General features: G+C 40.4%; 1 protein-coding gene across 6 annotated transcripts in view; it reads left to right on the forward strand.

The window, feature by feature from the left end:
* Positions 1-26,963, forward strand: part of APBA1 (amyloid beta precursor protein binding family A member 1) — a 230,421-nt gene that overhangs the window by 21,316 nt on the left and 182,142 nt on the right. The window contains exon 1 of one of the 6 annotated variants that reach the window (XM_066257121.1): positions 21,097-21,164. The exons of the other annotated variants lie outside the window; for them this stretch is intronic. The gene's annotated coding sequence lies outside the window, so the exon portion shown is untranslated. Of the gene's footprint in view, positions 1-21,096; positions 21,165-26,963 lie in introns of those variants that run through there. 6 annotated transcript variants of the gene reach the window in all.

The raw sequence follows: 26,963 nt of genomic DNA on the forward strand, positions 1-26,963 counted from the left end.
TTCATTATACATATGCACCACTTCTTCCGCATTTGTCTGTTGATGGACACCTAGGTTGTTTCCATACCTTGGCTATTGTAAATAATGCTGCAATAAACATAGAGATGCATATATATTTTCAAATTAGTGTTTTTTGTTTCTTGGGATAAATCTAGAGAAGTGGAATTGCTGGATCCTTCTTTGTCTCTTGTTACAGCATTTGTTTAAAGTCTATTTTGTCTGATATAAATATTGCTGCCTAGTTTTTTTTGTTTCCATTTGCATGAAATATATCTCTCCATCTCTTTACTTTCCATCTGTGTGTCCTTTGATCTGAAGTGGGTCTCTTATAGATAGCATATGTATGGGTCTTGTTTTTTTTTTATCTGTTCAGCCACCTGGAGCATTTAATCCATTTACATTTAAAGTAATTATGAATAGGTAAGTAGTTGTCATTTATTATTCATATTTAAATTTTTTTCTTCTTCTTAAAAAAGATGTTTTAACATTTCTTGTAATACTGGTTTGGTGGTGATGAACTCCTTTAACTTTTTCTTATCTGGGACAGGTTGGGTGATTCTTTAAATTAATATAAAGCTAATCACATATGTATTTTTTAAAAATTCTTGTACTGGGCAGGATATCTGGATGCAGCCCTGCTCTTGCATGCATCAGTAGTTCTTCTCAATGCTGTGTAGTATTTGCTTGTATACGTATATGACAATTTGTTTACCCAGTCTTCTGTTGGTGGCCATTTGAGTTATTTTTAGTTTTTGGCTATATGAACAAAGCTTATATAAACATTCTTATACATATCTTTCTGTTTTCATTCATATTTCTTGGGTATATATAAGGTCTACCGGAAAGTTCTGTCCGTTTCTATCACAACAAGTTTCGACACGTAAGCACATGTTTATTTGGTGCATGTGTGCCTCTCTATTTTTATCACTTAATGTATACATACTGACGTAGCAAATTAACTAAAACAAAGTTGATTCATGTTAGTCTTATGTGTGAAGTGATAGTGTACCCATGGCTATTGATAAAGTTCATTTACGCCACTGTAATTTTTACGAATTTTAACAAGGAAGAAATGCTACAGAAGCATGTCTGTCACATCCACCATATTCCCTGGACTTAGCACCCTCCGACTATCACTTGTTTTTGTCCTTACAAAGTTTTTTGAAGGGCAAAAAATTCAAAAATGAAGAAAATATCAAACAAGCACTGGTTCAATTTTTTGCATCAAAGGATAAAATATTTTTCAAAAATGGGATATATAAATTGCCCTCACGCTGGCAAGAAATCATTAATAATAATGGCAATTATATTATTTAATAAAGTTTATTGATGATAAGAAAATTTTGTATTTTGTTTTATTCCAAAAATGGACAGAACTTTCCGGTAGACCTTATATTTGGCAGTGAAATTCCTTGGTCATTGGATTGTATGTGTCCAGTTGAAAATGTTTTAATCATTTTTTGTAAGTACCTTTCTGTTTAATGTAATCTTAATATATACTCTTTGGCAACTCAAGAATGGATGTAGGCATGCATGTTCTACTTTAACACAGAGATGTATTTTGTTGTTTTATTTTCTGATTTATTTTATTGTTTAGGTCAGTTAATTTTGTTACTTTATATGTCAAAAGTAAATGAGGCGTATGTTTGTGAATTCACTGGATACTGAACAGATTATTCATGCATATTTGAGTACTGTTTTTGTCACACTCTGTTAAGAAACCAACAACCATCCACTAACGCATTTTGTTGTATCTGAATCAACAAAGTTATGCATCTAGAATAATTTCATTAAAATAGTTTGATGTACAACAAAAGAAGCTAGTACATATTTTAACTTTCAATGTCATAGTTTTAAACATTAATTCAATCCCATTTTTAGCAAAATATATCAGTTTATATATTAGTTAGACTACTGTAAAACAACTTTTAAAAATACCTGGTAACAATAAAATGGCAAGCAGTTATGTATTATTCACTATAAGTAACATAAGACATGACTCAATGTACTTAACATACATTACCTGTAATTCATTTAATCCTCACAACAACACTATAATGTATGCTAATATTATTTTCATTTTACAGATGAGGACACTGAGGCATACAGAGAGGTCAAATGACTTACCTAAAATAAAAAAAAATCAGTGGGTCCAGAGACTGTGCACATGTAACTACATACCACACTGTGTTTTGACTTTGTCTCTCATCTTTCTGTTTATTCATGGGACTTTGGGAAAGAGCATTCTTGCTTTCTCAGTTTCTAGACATATTCTCAGTTTTGATTGAAGGTGTACCAATTAAACTCTTTATTATTACTTTAATAGATTAATTAATCAGATGGCTAAAGGATGCTAACCTACTGTCACTGTCTTTCAAAAACTCATATTAAAAGAATATCTTCATCCCCTCTTTTTGAGCCTGGAGGCAGATCTGTTAGGGATAGTGAGGAACTCTATGTTCCTCCATACTTTCTCAGGCCCTGAAAAACTGAGGCTTGTATGACAGGAGAATGATCCTGAGTGAGGTTAGCCTTAACCATTGTGATCTGATCTGAGCACTAACTCCTTTCTCAGCATTCATTGTGTTCATTCTACACACACGTGGTAGGCAGCCCAGTGGCCAGTCTTGTGCAAGTGCTGGGGGTGGTTGGGAGGGGAGCCCTTGTAGCCCTTTCCTCGGGGTGCTTCAGAGCGTGAGATATGAGCACTCACACAAGTTACACAAATGTCATTGCTGGCATGACACCTGATAAATGCTGTGAAGGCAGCGTTAGGGTACGTGTGTGTAGCAGGGAAACCCTTCTGTCGGGGTCACTCAGAAGGGGCTTCTCTGTGTGAGGAAGTAATTGAGATGGAGTAGAAAAAATAATGCAGGGCAGAAGGGAGAGGGTTGATCAAGGCCTTGGGAAGGGGAGGGCCTGGCAGGAGGGGGCCGTGGGGGTCTGCTGGCTAACCACTGAGCCACAGCCAGGTCAGTCAGACACTCTTCACTCCGAGGACTCTCAGAAGCCATTTCAGTCTTTCAGTTGTAGGAAAATCATGATCAGATCTGTAATTTTTTTATGGCAATAGATTGGAAAGAGAGCAAAGGGAAAGCACATTTGTAATCGTTTTGCAAATTGGAAGGTGCTTCGCATTCAGGCTATTACAGAACTCTACTGGGGAGGTGTCGGAATGCCGCTGGCAGAGGAGCTGGAGAGAAACGCACAGACGGGAAAGAGGCTTAGCAGGTGAAGCCATCAGTGGCTGGAAGTGGATTGGGTGTGGGAGGCGTGGAAGGAACAGGCAACACACTCTCAGGTTTTGTTTTATGCTGCTGGATGGATGGGATTTCTAGCCACTGAAAGAAGGGCTGGAAAATGGAAAATGACTCAGTTGGAGGGGTTGGCAGGGAGTGGGGAAGAGATGACACTGACTTAAAAGTGTCTGTGAGGCCGCCTGACCAGGCGGTGGCGCAGTGAATAGAACATTGGACCCCAGGTTCGAGACCCCGAGGTCACCAGCTTGAGCACAGGCGTATCTGGTTTGAGCAAAAGCTCACCAGCTTGGACACAAGGTCTCTGGCTTGAGCAAAGGGGTTACTCAGTCTGCTGCAGCCCCACGGTCAAGGCACATATGAGAAAGCAATCAATGAACAACTAAGGTGTCGCAACACGCAACAAAAAACTAATGATTGATGCTTCTCATCTCTCCGTTCCTGTCTGTCTGTCCCTGTCTATCCCTCTCTCTGACTCTCTCTCTCTCTGTCTCTGTAAAAAAAAAAAATGTCTGTGAGGCCTACAAGGGGATGTGTAAGGTAGGCATTTGGATCTAGGAGTCTGGAACCCTGAGGGGAGGTCTGGACTAGAGATGATGCTAGCCAAGTATCTATCACAGCTCTAGCAATGAGATTCAATCCATAAGGATGCCTTGAGCTTCGGTTGAGCAGGAACTTTAAGAAGGCAGCATAGATGAGTGCTAGAGCAGAGAACCGTAAGTTAGGCTAGTCGAGTTGCCCTTTCTCAAAGCTGCAGACTTCTGAATCACCCCCACAGCTCCTCTGTTGGTGTCCTAAAATCACAGAACTCGCTCATAGCTGGGTGGTCTGTGCTCCTAAATGGAAAGCTTTTCTGTGGCTTTAAAAATAACGTTTACCCACTGTGAAATGGACAAACAGGTTGAAAGAGAAATGCCTGTGCAGATATGGTTTACAAAGTTTGAAGTATTTTATCAGTTTTTGTCTTAAAAATCGATGCATAGTGTGCAGGGAAATGTTTATACATGTGTTTGCATGTAAACTTGGCTAATTAGTGAAGTGTTACAGCATCAACCGCTGATTAATTGAAAAAGTTACTTCTACGTTCTGAGTTTTAGGTGTGTCAAGCCGATTATTTACTTGCTTCTTCAAACTTCATTGTGAAGTTAAACCATTCATAGGTCCTGCCCCGGTCTCTGGTGTAGTTTTGTTCCTGTCCTTGGTCTCCTCTTCCCATAGATTTGCCCTTGGTGAGAAATGGCGAGGTCAGGGATCTAGTGGCCAGACTATAGGAACCAGTTTATAGAGGAGTTGTACCCATGCCCTTCACTTCCTGGCAGGTGACTAGCCCTTCACCTGCCCAGATACCATAGACAAGGACATCTGAGGTGACGCCCCGCTCTGACTCAGTCCGCAGAGGCTTGCTGCAGGATTCAGGCCGACACTGCAGCCGGCCACGTGGCCCAGCCTGGGCAGCGTAGCCAACACTCGCTGTCCACACAGCCCTGACCTTCAGGCTTTGTCCTCATCATCTGCCTGCCCCAGCTCCCTGAGAAGCCAGCCACCAAAATCCCACTCAGCAGTCTGCCCATTTTATTAAAGAGGACTTATCGCGAGCCTTCTTGGTCATTCAAATGCCTTTTATTTGATTTCCTAGAAAACAATTACTGTCAGAAACATTTTATCTGAAGATTTTTAGATACTCAAGAGTATTATTCTATTTTTGTGTATTTGGGTGCACTCAGATCTTTACATTTTGATAATATACATTCTGATGCATTAAAGGATCAACTGTTAAGGCTTGGTTAAGTGAGGTTTGCTTTTCTGTTTAATAACATGAGTATCTTAAACTGTTGCTTTTATGACCCTGAGTTATAAGTTGAGCATAAAATTGAGGAAAATATTGTCAGGAAACCTGAGAAAGAAGTGATTGAATTTGGTTATTGTTTACTCTGGAAACTGTCAGCTAGAGATTACGTATCATATTTGGAAGTTGGCTGACTATTTTACTGGGATTTTTAATGCTACTTTGCAAAATGCTGATAAACTCGAGAAGATGAGCGTGCTTTTATGACTTGATTTTAAGCATAATGACTTATGAAACTTAGATACTTTATCTCAGGGAGGCAAGGAATAATAAAATAGCGAAGGTAGGACTGCAGATTTGAGATTCCACGATTTGCTTCCTTTCACATACTTTGTGAAGGAAACAGTTAAGATCAGTAGATAAGCTTTCTAAACTTAAACAGTACCAGCTTTCTGAACAAAAAGAGCTATAATCCCATTAAAATGTATTGCTGCTAATGAAACCTCAGGCCCGAGCTTCAGATATTTTATTTGATGACACAGGTTTTATACTCCTGTTACTAAGGTGCTGAATCCTATTGCGGGGCTCTGAATGTTAAGTAATGATGTGTTTCCAGACAAAGCAGCAGAGAGGGCGGCTGCTGGCTAGATTGGCAGCTCATGAGGGTGGCAGTGTTCTCCCCAGTTACAGGTGACTGAGATGAGTGGCTACCAACTGGAGTCATCCTGTGTCCCAGGATTTGGGCATGGAGAGTACTGAGAAGCCCAGAGAAATAGTGTTAATCACAGGTCCCTGGGTGCCTGGCTGTGTCTGGAACCACTAAATCACAGCCCTCCATCTCCGTCCCAGCTTTGGAATGGGATGAGAAGCAAAAGGCGGGAGACAAGCGGAGCTCTGTTACTGATAAAGCCGGTTGGGAGCTATGCCTTAGGTGTGCGCCCACCAAGGGCTGTCTGGACTTTGTCTCACACACTGTCAGCCCTGCCACAGTAGGGGCTGCGGGTGCCTGGTAAGCTCACCTTCAGGCAGAGAGCAGACCAGAATGCACCCCATGTGGGCAAGGAGAGGTGGGAGGGTGGGTGCTGGGCATGCTCAGGACTTCCTCCCAACTGTCTCCCACACTGGACACCCCCCTCCCAGGGAGTGACTGTTGAAAAATGAGATGGAACTGGAGAGGCCAGGAGAGTTAACTCTGCAAATCCGAATCTGGAATCCTCCTGGGACCATCAGACCTAAGGAAGGAAGTTGTTCCTAGAACATTCCAATGGAGGTGGAAGGTAAAGATCAGCATACCTGCAAAAAGTAACCATACATGATTCTTTGTGTTTTTCAGTAACTTACTATACAAGAATTACACATGAATAATAGAAAAAATCTCATAAACTGTATATAAGCAAAATGAAGGACATCGATATCACCCATGCCACTGGCCCAAGATAATGACAATATTTTGGTGTTAATCTTTTTCTGTGTGTGTTACAAAAATACAGCAGATATGCTATGTTATATCCTCCCTTTTTTCACTTAACAATATCATAAAGAAGTTTGTTTGTTTTTCTGAAGCTGGAAATGAGGAGAGACAGTCAGACTCCCACATGTGCCCGACCGGGATCCACCCAGCACTCCCACCAGGGGGCGACGCTCTGCTCACCAGGGGCGATGCTCTGCCCCTCCGGGGCATCACTCTGTTGCGACCAGAGTCACTCTAGCGCCTGGGGCAGAGGCCAAGGAGCCATTCCCAGCACCCAGGCCATCTTTGCTCCAATGGAGCCTCGCTACGGGAGGGGAAGAGAGAGACAGAGAGGAAGGAGAGGGGGAGGGGTGGAGAAGCAGATGGGCACTTCTCCTGTGTGCCCTGGCCGGGAATCGAACCCGGGACTTCTGCACGCCAGGCCGATGCTCTACCACTGAGCCAACCGGCCAGGGCTAAGAAGTTTTAATAAATCTAGAAAATGATGTCTAGGAGAATAACAAAATAAAACTTTTTCTATTTTTAGCTTGCCTTATATATTAGAGGACTTACTCTCAATTGCTTGTAAGATTGTTGAATGGATAGTAAAGTAAAATAAAACATTTACAGTATTGAGGTGTGGCAATCAGGGTTCTTGGACGCAGACAACGGAAAGTGACTTTGGGTGACCAAGCAAAATGTTACTGGGTAGCTTGTAGAACTGCCGGGAGAACTGGGAGCGCTGGGAGGAAGGCTGAGCTACCGACGCCGTGCTGAGAACTGGTCTGGCCAGAAAGTGCCACCTCTTCTGAGCTCTGGATGACATGTGACTTATGGGTCAGGACCTTTTTTTTTTCCAATTTAAGTTTAGATTCAATATCATTTTTTATTAGTTTCAGATGTACAACATAATGATTAGATAATCATATACTTTACAAGATGTTTCCCCTTCCGATTTTTCTGGGATCCACGTGGTACCATATACAGTAATTTCAATATTATTCACTATTTTTCCTATTCTGTTCTTTACATCCCTTTGACTATTTTGTGACAACCAATTTCCACTTCTTACTTCCTTCATCTTTTTCACCCAGTCCCCCAAACCCCTGCCCCTCTGGCAACCATCAATCTGTTTCTGTTTTATCTTTTTTTTTTTTTAATTTTATTTATTCATTTTAGAGAGGAGAGAGAAAGGGAGAGAGAGAGAGGGACAGAGAGGAAGAGAGAGAGAGAGAAAGTGGGGAGGAGCTGGAAGCATCAACTCCCATATGTGCCTTGACCAGGCAAGCCCAGGGTTTCGAACCGGCGACCTCAGCATTTCCAGGTCGATGCTTTATCCACTGCGCCACCACAGGTCAGGCTGTTTATCTTTTTTTTAATTAAGTGAGAGACAGAATTTCATGTGTACCCCGAACAGGATTCACCCAGCAAGCCCCCTATGGGGTGATGCTCTGCCCATCTGGGGCTGCTGCTCCATTGTTTGGCAACCAAGTCATTTTAGTTCCTGAGGCGAGGCCATGGAGCCCCCTCTTCAGTGCCCAGGGCCAATTTGCTCAAACCGTTTGAGCCATGGCTGTGGGAGGGGAACAGAGAGAGAGGGGGGGGGAAATAGAAAGAGAGAGAGAGAAGGGGAAGGAGTGGAGAGACAGATGGTCGCTTCTCCTGTGTGCCTTGATCAGTAATTGAACCTAGGACTTCCACATGCCAGGCCAATGCTGTACCACTGAACCAACTGGTCAGGGCCTGCTCATTTATTTTCTCTGGATTTCACATGTAAGTGAAACCTTATGGTATCTGTCTTTCTCTGACTCACTCATTTCACTTAGCATAATACCCTCTAGGTCCATTCATATTGTAGTGTATGGTAAGATTTCATTCTTTTTATGGCTGAGTAATATTCCATTGACAGTATGTATCACAGCTTTTTTTTTTATTCACTTATCTGCTGATGGGCACTTGGGTTGCTTCCATATCTTGGCTATTGTAAATAACACTGCAATAAACATATATCCTTTCCTATTAGTGTTTTGGATATATACTCAGAAGTGAAATCACTGGGTCATAAGAAGATCAATTTTTAATTGTTTGAGGAACCTCCATACTGGTTGCCATAGTGGATGCACCAATCTGCATTCCCACCAACAGTGCACAAAGTTTCCCTTTTTGGGCCAGGACTGAACTTTATTGCAGCTGCTGGCCCTGCATCACTGCAGCTCTCTCTCTGTGTCAGGTGCTTGGCTACCACCTCTCCTGCTGCCGTTAAAAAGACAGAGGATCTTTCTTCCTCCTCTTTTGCATCATCCAGTGCCTGAGTTTGCTTCCCATGCAGGGTTGTTTGGTTGGCAGAGCCCAAGTCATCTGCCTTTTTTGAGCTACAAGAGAAACTGGCCAAGCAGGTATCTAGTAACTTTTTCTCCTTATATTAGGAGATGCAGTCTTGCCAAGTCTAACCAGGACTCATAAAATGGTGAACTCATGAAACATAGAATGACATTTAGGCAGTAGGTAGCCAAATGACGAAAAGTGTTTTACATCTGTCATGTTGCTATGACTCCTGCTTTAACTGGTGTTTTCAAATAATTCACCAACCTCCCATCCTGAGCATGTTAGAGAAGTTGACTTCAATTCTCTTGGCTTGCCCTGGCCGGTTGGCTCAGTGGTAGAGCGTCGGCCTGGCGTGCAGAGTTCCCGGGTTCGATTCCTGGCCAGGGCACACAGGAGAAGCGCCCATCTGCTTCTCCCCCCCTCCCCCCCTCTTTCCTCTCTGTCTCTCTCTTCCTCTCCTGTAGCCAAGGCTCCATTGGAGCAAAGATGGCCCGGGCACTGGGGATGGCTCCTTGACCTCTACCCCAGGTGCTAGAGTGGCTCTGGTGGCAACACAGCGATGCCCTGGAGGGGCAGAGCATCGCCCCCTGATGGGCAGAGCGTCGCCCCTGGTGGGCGTGCCGGGTGGATCCCGGTCGGGTGCATGCGGGAGTCTGTCTATCTCTCCCCGTTTCCAGCTTCAGAAAAAAGAAAAATAAAATAAAATAAAATTCTCTTGGCTCATGTGGTTTGGACAAGTCACAGTCTATGACATCTGCATATCCCACAAGTCAATAAGGATCAAATATGATGAAAAATGCTTTGAAAGCAATAAAGACTGTATAAACTATAGTTATTCCACCCTTTAACCGATCTTTTGTATCTCTTTTGCATTACCATGCATCTCCCAATAAACAACCTAGTAACTTCTAGCTTGATTCTCTGGCAGCATCTGACACCTCCTCACCCCATGCACAGTACCACACACACACATCTGCTCACTTCCCCGTCAGCATAGATTCCCCCCCAACTCTTTGCCATGTAATTTTTTAGGAATTTGTTTCCAGAGCTCTATTCAGACTCTCTCATCTTCTACCTCAAACAATCACGGACACTGTCATTCTACTTATTACTTACTACAAGGTGTCTTCATGAAGCACAGATCTCACTACCGACCCCTGCTTCCTACTATTCACAGAATAAATTTGCCTTTTAAGGGACTTCACCATTAGGAACCTGGGTCTTATTTAGGATTATTTCATACTTCTCAACAGACCTCCCTAACTTCCTCTATACTAACTTATTACTTGTGGTCTCCCTTGGGCTTTGTTCATAGTGCATCCTACTTCTGGAGTGCCTCCTCTGTCAAAACATTCTCTCCTCTTTCATTTCTAAATCTCTGTGGTATCTGTAGTAATTTCTCCTTTTTCATTTTGTTTTATTTGAATCTTCTCTTATGTTCTTGCTCAGTCTTAGCAGGTGTCTGTCTTATCAAACCTCCTTAAAGAACCATCTTTGGGTTTTGTTAATTTTTTATTTTGTTTTTAACATTTTCTAATTAATTATTTCTACCTTACTTAGTCCCTTCTTTTTGTTCATTTGGGTTTAATGTGGGTTTTTTTCCCCCAACTTTTTAATTGGAATGTTTAGTTCATTTATTTTTAAACTTTGTTTTCTGATAAATGTATTTAAAGCTATAAAATTTCCTTTCCTGTTTCAGCCACATCTCCATATTGTTCACATGTAGCATTTACATTCTAATTCAGTTCTGAATATATCTCCTCTCCATTCTTTAAGGCCTTTTATACATGCCACCTCCTCCATCACACATCCAAAATCTTGTTTTACTCTGTTTACTTACCTTGATTTTGAAGATATTTTTATCTCTTAGTACCTTTTCATAATTACCCTTATTAATTATCTGTGTGGATGTTTTAATTCCTACAACAAATAGTCTGTCCCTTGACAGTGTCAAAGAACTGTTATTGTTCCTTTCTTCTGGCTCCAGCCCCCAGGGCCGTGCAACAATAGTGTGTGCTTATTATCATTAAATTGTCTGAAACAAAGGTTCTTGGTTTTGGCTCCCATGTACTGAATGGTCATTCAGCAATGTCAATCCACAAGTCACTGTGCAAAGTCTTATAGTGAGTTTAAACAAGGTTCAACTCTTGAGGTTCCATCTAAGACATACTGTAGTTGGAAAGAGAAGAACAGGATTTCTGGGCCATGAGAAATAGATGCAGTAGTGACAGCAATATGATGAAGTGGCTAAAGAGGAGTTGAGCTGAGTTATCTGATTGAGAACTAACAGCAGAATTTGGGGGGATGGAAATGTTAATTGACTAGTGTCAATGTTAAAAGAGCACAAAATTCTGGCACAGGCATGAAAGGAAATACCCCCCCCCACCCACACACACACTACATTTATGTTATCAATGGGGATAAATGGACTGTGATGGTGGTCACTGGATTAAAATAGGTATGTAAAATTTTATTAGTAATTTATTCAACAAATATTTATGGAGCATGTACTAAGACTACTGATGACACAGAAACATAACAATTATCACCCTCATGAAACTTACATTCTAGAGCAGTGGTCCCCAACCTTTTTTGGGCCACAGACTGGTTTAATGTCAGAAAATATTTTCATGGACCGGCCTTTAGGGTGGGACGGATAAATGTATCACATGACCGAGACAAGCATCAAGAGTGAATCTTAGACAGATGTAACAGAGGGAATCTGGTCATTTTTTAAAAATAAAACATCGTTCAGACTTAAATATAAATAAAATGGAAATAATGTAAGTTATTTATTCTTTCTCTGCGGACCGGTACCAAATGGCCCACAGACCAGTACTGGTCTGCGGCCCAGGATTTGGGGACTACTGTTTTAGAGGATTAAAGTAGGTTTTAAAAAAGCAAGCACATATATCTCATCATTGTCAGGTTCTTTCAATGCTCCAAGGACAAATAAAACAGAGTAATGGCAAAGAATGTGGCACAGGAGTTGCTCGTTTAGCTATGGTCGCCAGGGAAGGCCTGACCTTGTGAGCAGAGGCATAATGCAGTGAGGAGGTCAGCCTGTGAATATCTTGTGGGAAGAGCCTTCCAGGCAAAGGGCACAGCATATGTAAAGACTGAGGCAGAAGCACGGCTGGGGTGTCCTTGGGAATAACAAGAAGCTAAAGGATGACAGTATGAAAAACGATAGTGTCAGCTCAGGTGGGGTTTCTTGGTCAGAAGGAGCCGGTCAGTTTTTAACCTACTCCATATCCCCTTAGCAGAGAGTTGTCCCATTAGCCAGCCCTTGCTCACTGTGGAATAAGCTGTGTGTTCGTAGCCAAATAAACCTCAAGATGAATCTATCCATTTCTTTCCCCTGAGAATTTGGATGTGAGACTTTATAAAAGTGATGTGTGACCAGGCAAGGCTGAATGGCCATGTTTAGCTCATGTTCCTGGAACAAGAAAGAGAAGCACCTTGAGGAAGATATGACAGGAAATAAAAAGCTATGAGAGGCCACTGAGTCTTGAGGAAGGAAGGAGATATGCCAATTCCTGATCTCAAACCTTCCTGCAGCCAGCTGTACTCCCTGTTTTCAAATTCCATACGATAGCCATGTCCTTGTTAGTAAATTCATATATACTTAAGCCAGCTTGAGTGAGCTCCTATTTCTTTCAACCCTGTGGTCACTGACTGAGACCTCATTCTATACCTGTGAGAGGTATGGAAAGGGGCCGTTGACATTCAAGAGGGCCAGGTCCTTGGGACTGAGCAGGTGAAGAAACACCTCGTCGAGAGCTCATGGGCCACCTAGGAAGCATTTTTAATTTTCCTAATGCTTGCTTCACAACCAACTGTTACCCTTTTTAAAGAAATTGAGGTGCAATGTCCATACAGTAAGATTTATTTTTGTAAAGTACACAGTTTGATGAGATTTGATGTATGCATTTTTGTAACCTCCATCATAATCAAGATACAGAACACTTATGTCACCCCAAAAAGTTCCCTCGTGTCCCTTTGTCATCAGTGCCCCACCCTATTCTCGGTCCCTGGCAGCCACAGATCTGTTTTCTCTCCCTACAGTTACACTGTTTTTACGAATGTACCATAAACAGAATCACATACAGTAGTTTGTAACCTTTTATGTCTTTCTTCTTTCTCTTATCATAATACATCTGAGATAATTCCATGTTGTTGCATGGATCAATAGTTTGTTCTTTTTTATTGCTATTTTATTTTTAGCCTATTATATCAACATCCTACGATTTATTGTTTTTTCATACTTTAATTCTATAAAAATTTTATTTTGCAATTACAGTTGACACTTAATATTATATTAGTTTCAGATATAGAGCATAGGGGTTAGAGATTGATATAATTTACAAAGTGATATCCCGGTAAGACTAGTACCCACCTGGCACCACACACAGTAATTACAATATTACTGACTATATTCCCTATGATGTACTTTACATCCCCATGACTATTTTGTAACTAACTGCCAATCTGTAATTCTTAATCCCTTCACTTTTTTTGCCCAGACCTTTGACTCCCTTCCCATCTGACAATCGTCAGTTTTTTTATGCATTCACTAATTGAGGTGCATTTGGGCTTTTTCCCATTTTTACTATTACTAATAAAACTAATAAGACTATTCATATTAAAGTCGTTGTGTAGACATTTGTTTTCATTTTTAGAGGGTAGATTCTTAAAAGTGGGGTTGCTGGATTATATGTAAGTATCTATACATAATTTGGTAAGGAACTGCCTGTATTAGTCAGGGTTCTCCCCAAAAATAGAACAAACGGGATATGTACATATAGAGACAGAGATTTAAGAACTTGGCTCATGTGATTATGGCTTCTTGGTAAACCTAAAATCTGCAGGGTAGGCCAACAGGCCGGAGACCCAGGGAAGACTTGCAGTTTGAGTTGTAAGGCAGTTTGCTGGCAGAATTCCTTCTTTTAAGACCCTCAGCTGGTTGGATGAGGCTCACCCATGGTACAGAGAGTAATCTGCTTTGCTCCAAATACACTGATTTAAGTGTTAATCTCACCCAGAAAACACCTTCATAGAAATGTCCAGAATAATGTTTGAATAAATATCGGATACCATGGCCCAGCACTTTGATACATAAGGTTAACCACCGTACTGCCAAATTGTTTTCCAAAGTGGCTGTACCATTTTTACTTTTCCATCAGCAATATATGAGAGTTCCAGTTGCTATGCATCCTAGTCAACACTTGAAATTTCCACTCCATTTTATTTTAGTCATCCTAGTTGGGTTGTAAAGCTAATTCATTGCATTTCCCGAAAGACTGACTAATGAGGTTGAGGGCCTTTTTATGTGCTTATTGGCCAACCCTATGTAATTTTAGAAAATGTCTGTTCAGATATTTTACTTGTATTTCTAGTGGATGGTGTGTCTTATTATTGAATTTTAAGTTGTTATATAGTCTAAGTACAAGTCCTTTAGCACATATGGGTTTTGCAAATACTATCTCCTAGCCTGTGACTTATCTTTATTGTCTTAACAGTGTCTTTCAAAGGATAGAAGTTTTTAATTTTTATGAAGCCCAAATTATCAATTTTTTTTCTTTTATACTTTGTGCTTTGGGTGTGTTCCATTTAAGAAATTTTTTCTTAGCCCCAAATCACAAATATTTTCTCTTATGTTTTCTTCTGAAAGTTTATAGCTCTGGTTTTTACATTTAGGTCTCCAACCCATTTCATGTTAATTTTTATATATACAGTGAGAGGTAAGTGTCAAGATTATATATATGAATATCCAGTTATTCCAGAACCATTTTCTGAAAAGACTATTTTTCCCTTTGAATTATGTTGGCACTCTTGCCAAAAATCAACTTACTATATATGATTGCTCTATTTCTGGACTCTGTTTTGTTCCATTGATTTATATGTCTGTTTTTATGTCAGTGCCACATTGTCTTGATTACTGTAGCTTTATAAATAAGTCTTCAAATCAGGTAGTGTGAATTCTTCAACTTTGCATTTTCGTGTGTATTTTAGAATCAGGTCCTTGACATTTACATACAACGTTTAGAAAAAGCCTGCTGGGATTTTAACTGAGGTTATATTTAAACTACAGATCATTTTGGGGATAATCGACATCTCCTTTCAGCATTGACATATTGAATCTTCCAACCAACAAACATCATATATCTCTCAATATTCAATGGACATACTTTGTTAAACTTATTCCTGTGTTATGTTTTTGATATTTCCTTTTTAATGTCAACTTCTATTTGTTCATTGCTGGCATGTAAAATGCAATTGATTTTTGTATATTTAACTTACATCTTGTGACCTTGCCAAATTCAGTTAATAGTTTTATAGCTTGGGTGTATGTTCCTTGGGATTGTTTATAAAGATGATCATTTCAACTGTATATAAATAAATTTTACTTGTTTCTTTAATTTTTTTCTTGCTCTGTTGCACTGGCTGGGACCATCATTATTGACTGAAAGTGGGGAGGGAAGTGGCTTTCATCATTAACTGGAATGATAGCTGTTGGTTTTTCAGAGATGCCCTTTCTCCAGTTTTCTTCTATTTCTAGTTTGCTGAGAGTTTTTATTATGAATGAAAGTTTAATTTGTGAAATGCTTTTTCTGCATATATTAAGATGATTATATAGCTTTCATCTATTAGCTTTTTTGGTACGGTAAATTACATCGATTGATTTTTGAATGTTGAAACAGCCTTGCATTATTGGAATAAACCCCACTTGGTCATGATGTATTCTCCTTCTTTTATACTGCTAATTTTGATTTGATAATATTTTGTTAAGGATTTTTTACATCTGCTGATGGGGGATAGTGGTCTGTAGTTTTGTTGGTTTTCCTTTTTTGCTATAATATCTTTGTCATGTTAGTTATCAGGATTATATCAACCTCATATGAGTTCTTTCCTATTTTATGGAGAAGTTTGTGTAGAACCAGTATTGCCTCTTCCTTTAAATGTTTGGTAAAATTAACCAGTGAAGTCTTTTCGGTCTAGAGTTTTCTTTATAGGGAAGTTTATATAATTGACTCTAACTTCTTTAATAGACAGAGGGATGCTCAGGTTATTTATTGATATTTCTTCTTGAGTAAGGTTTGGCACATTGTATGCCTTTCTAGTAATTTGTTTTCTTTACATTATCAAATATTTTGGCAAAGAGTTATTGACAATATTTCCTTGTTATCTTGTAATGTCTGTAGGATTTGTGGTGATGTCTCATGTCATTTCTGATATTGGTAATTTCTATTTTTCACTTTTTTGGTCAGTTTAGCTAGAGGTTAATGAATTCTATCTTTTTTGAAAAACCAACCTTTGGAGAATAAACTGACAGCTGTCAGAGAGGATGGGGTTTGGGAAGGTGAGTGAAAAAGGTGAAGTAATTAAGCAAAGGAAAATCTTATAGACAATATTATAGGGATATCAGGAGGGCAAGTAGGTAGGGGTTGCAAGAGGTAGGAGAAAGGAGAAGGAGGATAGATGGTGGTAGAGGGAGCTTGACTTGAGGTGGTGAACATATAATATAGTATAGAAATGATGTGTCATAGAATTTTGCACATGAAACCTATATGATTTTTCTAACCAATATCACCCCAATAAATTCAATAAAACAATTTTTAAAAAGAAAAACCAACTTTGGATTTAATTGACTTTTCTCTATTTTCTTCTGTTAAGCTTTAAGTCACTGTTTCCTCATCTCTTAAAATCAATACCCTAATATGACCAACATAAAATCTCATTTTCCCCAAGAGGTTCCTAGAATTTTTTCATCCCCCAAACAATCTACATCAAATCAGCAAATCTTGGTTAAATATGTACCTTATGTATATACCCAAAATCCAACATGAGTTGATTCAGATTTTCTTGAGGACAGAATGATGAGGTGGCTAAAAACAAAAGAAAAAAATTACACAGTTTTTTTAGAATTACTAAAGTTACTGCCTCTTTTCTGAGAAATAAGGATAATAATACTCATTCCTGTTTCCGTGGTTATTATATAATATATACAAAGTGTTCAGCATAGAACCTGGCATTTAAGAAATTAACAAATAGTGACTTTTCATAATATTATATACATTTAATATTTTCAATTTTCAAAATATAAAACTTACTTTATTAATATAATTTGCAAGCACCCAGAGGATGCTTTGATTTAGATGAGGATTACTGTCTTAAGTTTTCTAAATTTGCTTTATTTCCCAAGTGTGAGGGCTCACACTAAGTTTTATGGTTCCCAATCAAAATACTGTAGTCTATAATTGTAATCATTTCCTAGTAATTTTTAAAGCAACTTTTTTGTTTATGTATGCCTAGATGATGTGTGTGTGTGTGTGTGTGTGTATGTGTAATGGTTTTAGAAGTTGTACAAATATATACTGTGCAAAATAGAGTGGCATCAAATCTGAGTAAAGGTTGTTATCATTAATATTCTCTGTTTTATCTCTTGCTTTTTGTAATTTATTTGTTGAAAAAACAGACAGGTGGATTTTTCTGTAGGATGTCCAGAATCTGGAGTTCATTAACAATGATTTCCATTGACCTGTGGTGTCATTTCATATACTCTTTAGTCAGAACTAGAGGCTTCATTAGATTCAGTTTCAATTAGTTTTTGCAAGACTATTTTATAAATGGTTTTCCTAAATGTATTAATTTATTGAGCATTGAAAAATTATGACATTCTAATTTTATCATTCTTTCATTTATTAGGTGCATGTTCTCTATAAAGAAAAATTTCCCGTCAGCTACTGATAACTTTTAATGTTTTTACTGACAAGGCTGGATAATTGCTTGATTCTTTTTCTTGTTTCCCAGTTTTCAAAATAAGGAGTTGGTTTGTTCATACCCTCCAGAGGTAACTAGGGAAGAGATTTTATTGTTATTGTTGACTCTAGTGTCAGGAATTTAAATACATTTGATGTGTTTTAATTTATTACAATTTAACCAGTAGGAATCCATTAAAATTGGCTCCTGAATTCTTTGGTCATTGATATTTCTCTGATTTCTCTGTAATAAGATGTCCCAGGTTCATCTTTTATATTTTCTTGTCCAGATCTGAAATCAACCATTTATTCTAAGAACTCTGGCTTCTTTTAATGAGAAATGGTAAAGACCACAATCCATTGGGGCTACTGATTGCTACTGGATGGCTCAAAATTTTTTTTTTAATTTTTCCATTGATTTGAGAGCAAGAAAGAGAAAGAAGCATCAGCTTGTTTCATTTAGTTGTTCCATTTAGTTGTGTACTCATTGATTGCTTCTCATATGTACCCTGACTTGGGGTCGAATCCATAATCTTAGTGTGCTGGCTCCACTCTTTATCCACTGAGCCACCCAGCCAGGGCTGGGGTGGCTCAATTTTTTATGCCAATTTAATGGACATAATTGGGAACATTGTATTTTTTTAAAGATAAAATACATCATAAATTCATACTCATTCTTCTATTCAAATTCAACACTACTGGATTACAGCTCCCTTTTAAAAGAGAAACAGTTTCATAGAATCACACAACTTCATTGAGCTCCAAACCTCATTTAAGAATAGACAGAAAGGCCCTGGCTGGTTGGCTCAGTAGATAGAGTGTTGGCTCAGCAGGCAGCTGTCCCAGGTTCAATTCTGGGTCAGGGCACACAAGAGAAGGGACCATCTGCTTCTCTCTCCTGCCCTCCCTCTTCTCTCCCTCTTCCTCTCCCATAGCCAGTGGCTCACTGGTTCCAGCGTACACTGAGGATAGCTTGGTTGATCTGAGGGTCAGCCTCGGGTACTAAAAATAGCTCAGTTGATTCAAGCATCAGCCCCAGATGAGGGTTGCCAGGTGGATCCTGGTCGGGGTACATGCAGGAGTTTGTCTCATTATCTCTTTTCCTCTCACTTAAAAAAAAAGTAATAGAAAGATAAGCCTGGTAGCTCAGTTTGATAGAATGTCCTGGCAATATGCCAAGGTTGTGGGTTCGATCCTCAGGGCACATACAATAAGCAACCAATGAACACATAAGTAAGTGGAACACAAATCAGGGTTCCTCTCTCTTTCTCTCCCCTCTCCCTTTTCCTCTCTTTCTCTCTAAAATAAATAAAACTTGAAAGTAAGAATTGACAAATATATTATAAAAATGCCTTTTAATTGCAAACTCAGTGCAAAGTAGAGGGTTTTGCATTTATAAGTAATAATTCAGTGCAAGTGATGAGAGAAGGATTGAATTACTATAGAAATGAAAACCTCTATAAATTCTCCTACAGTTCTAGGGACCCTGAGAATAGGGCATGGACCCTCCTGTTGGAGAATGCCTATCCCAGGCTAAATCACTACATTATTCTCTGTGACTTCATTAAAGGTAACATCTTTTATTTTATTTTTTTTCTGTTAACCTTCTGAAAGAGCATTGAGGCACCTAAAATAAAGGATTTCTCCTATCATTGTTTAGAAAGATTCCAAGATTATTTTTTCTTAGTAAACATTTGATGGGACTTATAATCACTTCAGAGTCTTTTGCTGACTTAAGACCTGAGCTTTTTTGAAAATTATCTAAACATACATGCACACATACCCACATGTGCATGCACATACACAAACCATTAATCTCATTCATAGAAATGAAGAGTTGGCCAGAGCAAGGGCTTTATGCACTTTACAAAACATTCACTTAAGTGTTTTGTCTATAAAGCTTGATGCCCTAGCTCATTTGAAATATGACTCTCTGTGCAAAAATCTGATTTGTACACAGCTCCTGAGCAGCATATCTCTTGAGTACCTCACACTGCAGCTCATCACTGGCATTGTGTCTGGGAAGAAACAGCAGCAATTTCAGAGGCTGCGACGCTGCTCACTTGTGGGTTTTGCAGGAAGGCATTTATGGTAACGTCCTGATTCATGAAATATGTGCCATACTTGAACGACAGGGGCAGCCGGCCTTTCCTGAACTCTCTTCCTTTTTTCTATCTCGTATTTCCTGGCTCCCTCTTTCCCATGTCGACTACCTCTTTTCTGTCTCTATTTTTAGACCCATTATCTACTTTATCCTAATGAAATATAACTTTGGCATTATTTACTATTTATAATTATGATTTTTTTTATTATGTCCTTATTGAAGATCTTAATGTTTGGCATCACCTTAGCTCTTAAGTGTTTTGGGTCCACATTAAATTGACAGAATGTGTTATGCAAGACAAACACAGATTCTCTACATTAGAACTTTGTGTTAAAACTGCCTCTCAAAGCCTGGGTCTGCAGCTCCAGGGGATTGAAACATGCTTTGCTCATTTTATTTACTTGGGCCATTGGTTTATCAACAAAGCAGCCTATAACATTTATTGAGTAATTTTCCTATATAGCGTATGACATAAAGATGAAATTACTGGTTAATTCGTATTGTGAAGCTGAAAACTGCTGCTGGTGTCACCTTCTAAAATTAACCTCCTGGTTATAATTAAATGCCTCAGCCCTGGGGTATTCGGTGTTACTGCCGGCTTGATTGCTGACAGGGAGAAACTTCCAGGATGTATCTTGTAACTCCAGTCCCACTAGGCCAACTTGGAAAAGGTGAGGTAGTGTGAGACAAACTTGTATTTGAGCTTGTTCTCAAGGGCATGGTAGCAAACACCTCAGTGGATTGAATGTGGACGAAGAGGAAACTTTGAACATTTAAGAGGTAAAGTAGCAGCAAGTCCCTTTATCCTGCAAGTTGCCAGGGGAAATAGCATTTACCTGGACGGAAGTAAGGACAGGAAATGCAGAGACGGTTAGAGCCCCTCCCTTTGCATTCCCAGCTGGAATGACAGAAGAGTTAGAAGTAGAGTGCTTTGGGTGAGAGCCTTTGCCTTCTGTGCTGTTTTTTCACACATATAAGTTGTACAAGGTGCTACCTTTTCTTCATGTTTTGTATGGCTATATGTCCCAAAGCTTGACTTACGTGTCCACCTGGGTCCCAGTAAGGAAACAATCATGTAATTTAGTTTAATGAAGGGACTATTTAAAACCATATGTTCAGAGTTATGGAAAGTCAGAGACAGTAAAACATCCTGGGACTTGCAACAGTGGGGAGCCTTTGCCCCCTCTAGGCCTGCAGGGCCCAGACAGGGACAGTTATCCAACTCTAGAGAGAGTAGATGTAGCTGTAGAGAGGGCCACCTGGCAGGAGCTGTGGCCTCTGGGAGAGGTCAGCCCTGGTGACCCAAGAGAGGGGGAATGAGAGGAACAGACACGCAGGGCTCGCTTTCCTTTACCTCTCTCACCTCCTTCCAATGCCTCCCAGGGGCCAACTCCAGCCAGAAGCCAGAAGATAAGGAAGCCACTGAGGCGGAAGGTCAGAACAGAACAGGGGAGAGGAGATGCGTAGAGGCAAACGCAAGGTATCTAACAAGAAGTCTATTTCCTATCGTGTGTATACATGTGGATTGTTTTATACAGGAACAATGACAGTTATGAACAGGAATACCAGGAAATCAGACATCTGCTTTCCAATCACTGTGGGTTTGAACTGGGAACTCCAATGATAGTTGGACTAAAAATAGTAGTAGTCATCATCATTGTCCTTGATATTTAGGTACTGATATAAATACTTCACTGTATTTGCTAATTTAATTTTCAAAACAATCCCATGAACTGCAGACTATAATTAGTGCCATATTACAAGCGAGGAGACTGAAGCAAAAGCAGCTTGAGGTGTCTGCCCACAGGGTCCGAGACAGGAGTGGAGAGGCAGCATTGGCATCCGGCTCCAGCTGTGCACCTGCCCCGTGCTGCTCCTTACTCAGTAACGTCAAAGCACGTAGCACAGTGCCCGCTTGGGCAGCGCATATATTAAAGTACGTGACATACATGGGGGAGCGGTTGCAGTGTTCAGTAACGATTTGTATTTGCTTCTAGTTGATAATTGGAAAGAGATTTTATATATTATGTATCTCTTTCCACATTTGAGAATTTTAGTTTTAAAAGGCAAAGCTCATTACTTCACCTAGAAAAGTTTAGTGTTGGCTTTCCTCTCCCTTTCCCCTTTTAAGGTTATTTTTCTCTCCTCTGTTGTTCAGACAGAAGGTATCCTTTTTGAGCCCCAGAAGGACAACAGCAATAGAATAGCATCTCCAGCATAGGCCAAGGAACCTGAGAAGGATAAACTATTTGGTCTTCATATAACAGCTCTGTAAGGCAACTGTTAAAATCCCTGCTTTCAGGTGATAAGAGTGAGTTCTGGAGATTAGGTTCTGGCCCAAGGTCACGCAGTTAGAAGGTGCCAGCCCAGGACTCACTTGATCTGGTTCTGTCTTCTCCACCATAGTGTCTCTTGGAGGCTAAGTGACTTGCCCTGGGCCAAGGCCATAAGGCTGATGAATTGTGCTCCATATTCTGAAGTTACCTTTTGTATAGTTTTATATAAGCAAACTTATGTAGGGGTTTTTTTTGTTTTGTTTTTTTTCTGTATTTTTCTGAAGCCGGAAACGGGGAGAGACAGACAGACTCCCGCATGCGCCCGACCGGGATCCACCCGGCACGCCCACCAGGGGGCGACGCTCTGCCCACCAGGGGGCGATGCTCTGCCCTCCGGGGGGCCGCTCTGTTGCGACCAGAGCCACTCTAGCGCCTGGGGCAGAGGCGGAGGAGCCATCCCCAGCGCCTGGGCCATCTTTGCTCCAGTGGAGCCTCGGCTGCGGGAGGGGAAGAGAGAGACAGAGAGGAAGGCTCAGAGGGGGAGGAGTGGAGAAGCAGATGGGTGCTTCTCCTGTGTGCCCTGGCCGGGAATCGAACCCGGGACTTCTGCATGCCAGGCCAACGCTCTACCACTGAGCCAACTGGCCAGAGCCTGTGGTTTGTTTTTGACATTTTCATCCTATAAAAAAAAGCTATATGAAATTATTAAAAGTCTAAGAAATATAATTAATTAAAAATTAACATAGGTAGAAATTAACACATGAAGTTTTATAGCCCTGTAAACACAAAGTAGAAGGCCACGTTAGGCATTCATTTTTCTTTTTAATTCACGTTTATTCCAGAACTATGATATGAACTCACAGGTATAGAGATTTAATGGAAACTTAAGTTGCAAAACAAGACCTATAGGCAGATGGAGTCAAACGCGTTGTGTCTCCCGCTCTGCATTTCCAGGAATTTTAAGTAAAGCTACTTAGAGGTTCCCTGTATAGTATAATAAGATTTTAAAGCATGTCACAGTGCCCGTATTTCTCATTGTCTGCATAAGAAGCTTCTTGGGTTGATAAGCTTTCCACTGTAGGACCCAGAACCTCTAAGAAGCTAATAGGCACCCTTTAAAGTGGTTGACACACTCAGCTGGCTCCCTCTGGCATTCTCCGAATGTTTCCTCCTATGACTGTCTGCAGAGGAGGGGGAAGGGGCGTCAGTCAAGAGCTCTGTAGCCAGACTGAGAATGACCCTTATTCCTTTTCAGGGTGGGCAAAAGAGGACTTATAACCCTTATTTTTTCTCTCAGTGAATTTTTCTATTTCTGCATAATATCCAGGGGTCTCCAAACTTTTTACACAGGGGGCCAGTTCACTGTCCCTCAGACCATTGGAGGGCTGCCAAATACAGTGGTCCTCTCACTGACCACCAATGAAAGAGGTGCCCCTTCCAGAAGTGCAGTGGGGGCTGGATAAATGGCCTCAGGGGGCTGCATTGCGGCCCGCGGGCCGTAGTTTGGGGACGCCTGCAAAAGCAGCTTGAAAAAACACACATTTCTTATCTCATGGTTTCCACAAATCAAGAGTCTGGCAACAGCTTTGCTTGGTCTTCTGTTCAGGGTCTCTCAAGACAGCAGTCCAGGTGGCCACCAGGCTGAATTCTCCTGTGGAGGCATGACCCAGGGAGAATCTGTTTCTCTGCCCTTCAAACTGTTGGTGGAATTGATTTCCTTGGTGCTGCATGACTGAGGGCTCGTCTTAGCAGCAGACTGGAAACCTCCCCACGGCTCTTTGCCACGTGGACTTCTCAGCATGGGTGCTTACTTCATCAAGCCAGCAAGGAGAATTTCTCACTCGATAACAGTCATGGGAGTGACTTTGCTATGTTCTATTGGTTAGGAGCAAGTCACAGGTCACGTCTGCACTCAGAGGGAGAGGATTACACAAAGGCATGACCAGGAGGGGTGAGGTCACTGGGGTCCCCTGAAGAGTCTACCCACCCACCATGCTCAGGTGTCTCGTTCTGACACTGGTGCTTTTGTCTTTGAGCCATCATGTCATATCTTTTGCTAAAATGAGTGGTGACATGAAATTAAGGGATTGGGACTTTATTTTTATCTAGTTGTGGGACTAATTTGTGTTCCTTTCTCAAGCTGCTTTCTGTGGGATCTCTCTTAGTTGCTTTGGGGGAAGGGTAGAGTCCCTGAGGATAATGGAAGGGAAACAGAGACTTTGCTCCTGAGAAAGGGAAAGTTTGGTTCCAGAATGTTCATTCGGTGATCTCTCGTCTGTGTTTCATGTGGCAGTAAGACAGTTTTCACTTAGTTTTTCATTACATCACCCAGGGAAGACCTTTGGATTATAAACAACGAATTGACATCCTGATGGTACATGTCCTGTTGAAGGGATTCTGGTCAGGCTGAGAGCTGGTCCTGATCAACTCAACGAGTATGTCCCACCCTCCAAGACTCTCTATTTGTTGTAAAATGAGAAAGTCAGTCCTTCCCATGCAGGCCAGTTAAAGGAGGGCATATTCTTCAGAGAGATAGAGAACAGAAGAAATGTTTTTGAAAAATATGACAGAGAGAGAGAAGGAACAATAAAAACCTTAGGGTGAGGGCCCTGGCTGGTTGGCTCAGTGGTAGAGCGTCGGCCTGGCGTGCGGAAGTCCCAGGTTCGATTCCCGGCCAGGGCACACAGGAGAAGCACCCATCTGCTTCTCCACCCCTCCCCCTCTCCTTCCTCTCTGTCTCTCTCTTCCCTTCCTGCAGCCGAGGCTCCATTGTAGCAAAGATGGCCCGGGCGCTGGGGATGGCTCCTTGGCCTCTGCCCCAGGCGCTAGAGTGGCTCTGGTCGTGGCAGAGCAACGCCCTGGAGGGGCAGAGCATCGTCCCCTGGTGGGCAGAGCGTCCCCCCCTGGTGGGCGTGCTGGGTGGATCCCGGTCGGGCGCATGCAGGAGTCTGTCTGACTGTCTCTCCCTGTTTCTAGCTTCAGAAAAATTTAAAAAAAAATTAAAAAAAAAAACAAAAAACCTTAGAGTGAGTCTAACTGCATTGAGCTACAACAGACCTAAAGACAGTGTCATCTTTTAACAAAAACAAAACAAAACAAAACAAAAAAACCTTTATAGTTTAAAAAACAGTAATTTTAGAATATTTTTTAAAATACTCTCATTTAAAAATGCCCATATTTTTGTTAATAATAATGTAGTGTATTTCTGTTTACATGTTTACTAATGATTTGCTTTTGAAGTACTTTAAGAAAGACCCACATAGTACATTAGCTTTATTCAGAATAAAGAATAGGTCAGCAGTGTGCAGCATTGTATGGAGGGTTTTGAATAGCGACTAGATGGTATTTAAAGTACTGACAACCAGAATTACTGAGGTAGAAATCTCAAAAGCCAAGGCATTATTTAAAATAATAATTCTGAATTCATCCAAGTTCCCCCCCCTCCCATCAGTGCTGTTTTTCTCCTACTAGCCTCGGGATTATAAACTTTAGGGACTTAATGGCTGGCATTAGTAAGTAAATAAATATGAGAAGCAAAGTCATTGGCTTTTATGGATATTGGTATGCCTTAGGACATGAACAGAAAATCATCATATTTCTTTCTTTTGGGGGGGCTTTGAAAGCTTATGATCCTATTCCATTCTCTCAAATAGTTTGGCTAAGTTCTAACGAGTAAGTTCATATAAATGGCCAAAAGTGCCAGGTACTTCTTAGAAATTAGTTGGCAGGTAAAGAAGGCGGTATGTTTCATTTTTCCTATTCCATACACTTGAGGAGGTGCTTGTTTATGTGGTTTGGCTTACATCACTTTCTTACTCACTTTTATTATAATAAAATCTATGGCTCTTAGTCCTTACTGAGGAAGGTGATAACATATTAGAATGGAGAAATATTAAGTTTTATTTTTATTGGATTCCCATAATTGCCTTTTATATCATCCTTTCAAAGAACTAATAGCTTCTAAAGTACATTGGTCAGAAAAGCAGTTTATTCCTATGCAATAGAAAGACCTCCATGGCCAAAATCGGAGCCAGTACAGCTGCTCTTCACTTTTCGGTGGATGTTGTGGCTGAAGCTCAGTTTGTAGTCAACATAGCTGCATACATCACCAGTCTGCTTGTTGCCCTTCTCTGACCTTATAAGCCTGTGAACTATATTTAGTTGGTTCTAGAAAAATAGTAACCTCATTTAAAGGCTCCAACAAAAATTTGACATAACCTGTACTTAACAAATTGCTTTTTCCTAGACCTAGAATCACATTTAAATGGTAGCTCATGTTTCAGTGTCTCCTCCCCACCCCTGCCCATATCCAAGGTAATCCCCTTACCAAATAACTCAGACAAACCTTTTCAGATGATCAGGGAGCATTGGATATACTGCCCCAATAATGTTCTTAAGAATTAATCTGCTGAATTTATCTCTAGAGAGTAATTTAGGCTGTGATGAAACTCAAGCCCAGTAACATATGCTACACTCATATATTCAAGTTCATGGTTGTGCATTGAGTCAAAATCTCTTAGAGCTGTTGGGATATGTTTCAGACTTTTGTAGCACTTCTCTAACAATAATTATGGTTAATATTAAATTTGACAAAGAACAAACGAAAAAGTTTGAATTATGTTTTAACTAAATTAGCTCGTGCAGAGGACAGCAATTTAAACTGAGTCTGTGAATGACACATCTCTAAGCCCAATTAATATGCTGAGTGAGCCCTAACATCAGGCAGCCTCATTGTTTTTTGTATTCACTTATCCAAGATATATTTGCAGACCAACTATGTACCAGAAATAGTTCTAGGTACTGGGGATACCACAGTGGCCGATACAGACAAAATCCCTGTTCTTACGGCACTTACATTCCATTTCAGGAAGAAGGCAATAAATAAAAATATGAATGTCCCAGAGAAATATCAGCTGAAGCTAAGTCCCGTGAAGAGAATTCAATAATGCATTGTGATCAAGAGTGGTTAGATGGTTGCTTTACACTGGCTGTTCAGGGAAGGT

The sequence above is a fragment of the Saccopteryx bilineata genome, chromosome 2 (assembly GCF_036850765.1).
Source record: "Saccopteryx bilineata isolate mSacBil1 chromosome 2, mSacBil1_pri_phased_curated, whole genome shotgun sequence".
In the NCBI taxonomy this organism is placed as follows: domain Eukaryota; kingdom Metazoa; phylum Chordata; class Mammalia; order Chiroptera; family Emballonuridae; genus Saccopteryx; species Saccopteryx bilineata.